This window comes from Balearica regulorum, chromosome 24, assembly GCF_011004875.1.
Source record: "Balearica regulorum gibbericeps isolate bBalReg1 chromosome 24, bBalReg1.pri, whole genome shotgun sequence".
NCBI classification, from domain to species: Eukaryota; Metazoa; Chordata; class Aves; order Gruiformes; family Gruidae; genus Balearica; species Balearica regulorum.
The window spans coordinates 26-4894 of NC_046207.1; the positions used below are offsets into that span (position 1 = coordinate 26).

The 4869-nt window shown below is 44.0% G+C and overlaps 1 long non-coding RNA gene across 1 annotated transcript; it reads right to left on the reverse strand.

Moving 5' to 3' along the window:
• Positions 1 to 374: 374 nt before the first annotated feature.
• On the reverse strand, positions 375 to 2728 carry LOC142604979 (uncharacterized). The gene is made up of 3 exons (XR_012838807.1): positions 2541 to 2728; positions 1797 to 2111; positions 375 to 497 (listed from the first exon to the last, which is right to left on the reverse strand). It is a non-coding gene; the product is annotated as an uncharacterized LOC142604979 (long non-coding RNA).
• Between the last annotated feature and the right edge of the window lie 2141 nt (positions 2729 to 4869).

Below are 4869 nucleotides of genomic sequence, written 5' to 3' on the forward strand. Positions count from 1 at the left end.
TTAGCTGTATCTGAAGGACGCAATTGGATTAGTTAAATTACAGCAGTACGCTACATACGTACAAGATTTTATTCAGTCATTCTAATTGTTTCATCTTTGAATTGTGTATTAATTTCCTAGTAATCTTGCTTTACTAGCATGAAAGACATTTGTGAAGAGCGTTTGTTTTTTCCACCACAATACCATTGTACCTTTACTGGCTGAAGTCAAAGATCTTAGAGACCTAACCAAACTCAGCTGGTCACATTTTCTGGACAGCATAGCGATAGAAACGGAGAAAAATAACTGACCCAACAGCAATCTCTTTTTGCAACTGTTGGCTTCTACATCTTCCACATGAAAATGTCAAGAGATTAATATAAACGTTTACCTGCTAAAACTGAGGAATTTTTCCTTTTCTCTACTGGGCATTTTATGAGTTGGCTTCTCTTCAAAGATTGATGGCGATTCCTCATCGCTGTCAACTGTATCATTTCTTAAAACATGATTTACACTGTCTGAAAGACAAGAGAGGTTTGTGAACTTCCCTGAATACTCCATGTCTCACTCTCGCATTAACACAGCTTCAAATCAGTGCTGGAAATGCCTTTTCTTCTATTTCTTCATTTGAGGGCACACACTGAATGCTATTTTCTGAAGAGTTCGTCCTACCACAGACCTAAGGAGACTGCACAAGTCTCTACAGAGCTGTCCTAAGTGCTTGGGAGGTTGTTTGTTTTGGTTTGGTTTTTTTCTCCTTCGAAGAAAGATGATTAGGAACAACTCTGGTGGTTCCTAGACACCTGAAAAACCCAACAAGGCCACTTCTTTCTGGGGCAGGTTCCCACACTGGAAGTGAGGGAATTAAGTGAGTGCGATGGCCACAAACTTCCATTTGTGTAGGACTAGTGAGTCAGAAGATACAGACCAAGACATCTGCGAAATAAGGCTCCTCCAAGATCACCGAATGAGTCGATAATGGAAGGCAGACAACAGAGAAGGGATGCAATTACCAATCCCCTAGCCTCTCTGCTTTTGTTTTGTTGGTGGATTTCTGCCTCTATTTTACCAATGCTAACCTGTCTCCTGGCTCTACTGGGAGTAATCCTGGTAGGATAGTCTCCAGAGATTAGCATAACTAACTATTAACAGATTTCCATTAATCAAGAGTGGAGTGAGTTTATCAATTTCTTTGCTCTCACCAACTGACAGAGTAAACCTGATCAGGGCTGATGCAGTCAGGGGTGTGAGCTCACGTATGCTAAGCCAAGTCCCAAAGTACACACTACTAAACCATTCTCATCTCCTGTACAAGTGTACAGTGTGATCCACAAACATTTAAATTAAGAGACTATGGTTAAAAAAAAAATCACAATAGCTAAAACAGTATTTAGCTTAAACCACTTATACTTGCATTGCGGTCCTGACATTCTTCGGACAGGAATTAGAAGCATTCATGTAAAAATACCTCTTTCCCCTCTATTTAAATATTTTGAAAGAGGTGCCTCATACTTTAAACCTTAGATCCATCTCTACAAATGACGAATATGATGTTAGCTACGGTCAGAAACAGGGTGCTGTAGTAGAGAACGCATAGTTCTCTACTGCGTATTGTGAGTCATTCACAGCTCCCGTCCAGCACTTCAGTTTAGAATCCAGAATAAAACCTATCCACGCTGTTCCTGAAATAAAAGCATGCACATGCATATTCTAAAATTCTACTCTCCTTATGGCCAAGAGGTTTGTGTATGTTGATTGCACAAATGAGAATTTTTTGCTTTGACAGAATTTTGAAGTAGTGAGTGTTATTGTTATACCTGGCTGTTGGTCCTTCTGGAGTGCAAACTCTGCGTGGGGAAATACTCTCTGCAAGGCTTGTAAAATTCTTGCTAACGTGTTTTCAAGCAGTGGTTTTGAAACAGATGATAGCGCTCGCCCAGGTGAAGCCACAGCCCTCTGTGAAGCTGGAACAGTCTTCTGCATAGCCATGGCAAAATCCTTTGCTGTTATTCTAATAGAAGCAACATCTAACTGCAGTTTCTCGCTACTTTTGTATATCTGAGGATAGCGGCGGCGCAAAGCACAGAGGGCAGCTTCAGCACATAAGGATTTAATATCAGCACCACAGTACCCTAGCAAACAAAACAAGAATCAAATGTTACATCAGTCTCAGGCAACACAGAAGTCAAGGCCAAGGTTTCCAAAGTGCAACACTGAAAGGCTTTGTATGCGGCCAAAAATTAACAGTTTAAGAGAGAACGTAAAGAGTTACTGCACTGCAGAGAGGCTTTCTTACGTGGCTCGCAGCCTGATATCCTGCACTTATTAAGCAGCCTCCTAATCAAAACTGTGCTCCCCAGGAAGATGCCCCAAACCCATTCAACATTCTGAGAGACAAAAAGAAAATTAAAAGAAAAGAAGCACCTAACTTTGTTTGCTCCCACGGCGTGCCAGCCGCCTCACTCTGCAGCAAGGTGCAAGAGCTCGAGTACTGCCTGCTACAAGCTCAGATTCCTTCGGACTCAGTCACACGCAGTAACTCACTGTATTTTCAAACTTACCAACACATTTTTCAGCTAGCTCTTCAAGGAACATGTCCAATGGCTTAGGGGTCCAATCTCGTGTGTGAATCTTGAAAATCTCTTTTCTAGCCTGGAAATAAAATGGTCGCATTTTAGTTTGTCCAAAGTTTTCTCTGCAAAAACCCCAAAGCAACACAAAACCCCCCAAACCCTCACATTAATACAAATCCTTGGTTTGTCTGCTAAACTTTTAAGTATTTTACAGTTCGATTAATACGCTCTCTGCTTTTTCAAGCAGGAAATTTCACCATTCTCAATTTGTCACATTACTCTCTGCGAGGGCGTGCAGTGAAATAAAAGGCTTCCATAAAAAGTAAGTTTCCACAAGTATGAGGCCTGAAGATCCTGAGGAAAAAATTGTAGTAAAAACTTACCTGCAGAGATTTTTTCATCAAAGAAAACTCTCAGGAATTTAGCAAAATTTCAGGTGGCAGCCTCATTAGTTCATCAAATTTGCTTTTCTGCCAGTTCATTCAAGGAAAACAGTCCTAGCACTACGTTTCAAGTTGCTACAATTACTACAAAGGCAAACAATAATTATGACTCCAACTACTGTCACTGATGCAGAAAATGTCAAACGTTGCCTATCTTCATCTCCGATCTTAGCAAGATCTTTTATTTAAGTACTCCCTGGTACACAATTTATTTATGGCAGAGTTCTAGACTTCTTCCACAGTAGGGAATTGACGTGGTTTAGCCCCAGCCGATAGATAAGTGCCACGCGCCGCTCGCTCACCCCTCCCCCGGCGGGATGTGGAGGAGAACAGAAAAACAAGGGCAAAGCCTCGAGGGTTGGGATAAGGGCATTTTACTGGGACAGCAAGGGAGAGGGAAACAATCAACAACAGTACTGATAACAAATATTAACAGTGGGTGATAACAGAGAATGATTTACCGACCCCATGACCAACCGACCGGACACTCGACCCGTCCCGGAGCCACACCGACAGCCGAACCCGCCCCTGCCCGACCAGCCCCCTTTTATGGTGAGCATGATGTCCCATGGTATGGAATAGCCCCCGGCCAGCTTGGCTCACCTGTCCTGGCTCCTTGTGAAATTAACTCTATCCTTGCCAGAACCAGGACATTATCCACCCCTTATTCCATACCATCTACGTCATGCCCAGATTATTTTACAGATCTCATTGCCTTACTCTATGGGCTATCGCTCTAAAATGTCTGTCGAGTTCATTTAGTCCATGGTTTTGGGTTCCATCTGCCATTACAGTCTCTCAGAGCAGGAGCAATGGTGCGTGCTGCTGGATTGTTGCACGCTGCATCCGGAGTCTTCACAGCCGGTGTATCTGGTATGGTCCATGCTCACAGTCTGGATGCCAAAGATGTGATTTTTCGATAAAGTTTCTGGGCACCAGTTGAAGTCAGTGTAGAGGTACAGCGTTGGCCACTTTTCTCTTTCAGCAATATCTAAAGCCAGCTGGATGGCTTTCACCTCTGCAAACTGGCTCGATTCACCTTCTCCTTCAGCAGCTTCTGCAACTTGCCGTGTAGGACTCCATACAGCGGCCTTCCACCTTCGATGCTTTCCCACGATGCGACAGGACCCATCAGTGAAGAGGGCATATGGTTTCTCATCTTCTGTTAGTTTATTATACGGTGGGGCTTCTTCAGCACGTGTCACCTCCTCCTCTGGCGACATTCCGAAATCTTTCCCTTCTGGCCAGTCTGTGATCACTTCCAGAATCCCTGGACGACTGGGGCTTCCTATTCTAGCCCGTTGTGTGATCAGTGCAACCCACTTACTCCACGTAGCATCGGTTGCATGGTGTGTAGAAGGAGCCCTCTCTTTGAACATCCAACCCAGCACTGGGAGTCGGGGTGCCAAGAGGAGCTGTGCTTCAGTGCCAATCACCTCTGAAGCAGCTCGAACCCCTTCGTAGGCTGCCAATATCTCCTTTTCCGTTGGAGTGTAGCGGGCCTCGGATCCTCTATATCCCCGGCTCCAAAACCCCAGGGGTCGACCTCGAGTCTCCCCTGGTGCTTTCTGCCAGAGACTCCAGGTAGGGCCATTCTCCCCTGCTGCGGTGTACAGCACATTTTTTACATCTGGTCCTGCCCGGACTGGCCCAATGTAAAAATATAGAAGCTTAGCTATAAGAAAACTTATATTAACTAGTAAGCTGCTTAAGGCCTAGAACTATTTTAAAGCCTATAATCATGGGAAAGGGGTTTCTAATCAAGGTAATAGCTAACTGACCATGGCAATGTACAATGCTGCTACGTTCCTTGTACAGTCCCTACCCAACCGGACAATAGGCCCGGGAATATTAATCTTATGAAGTAAGTTGTA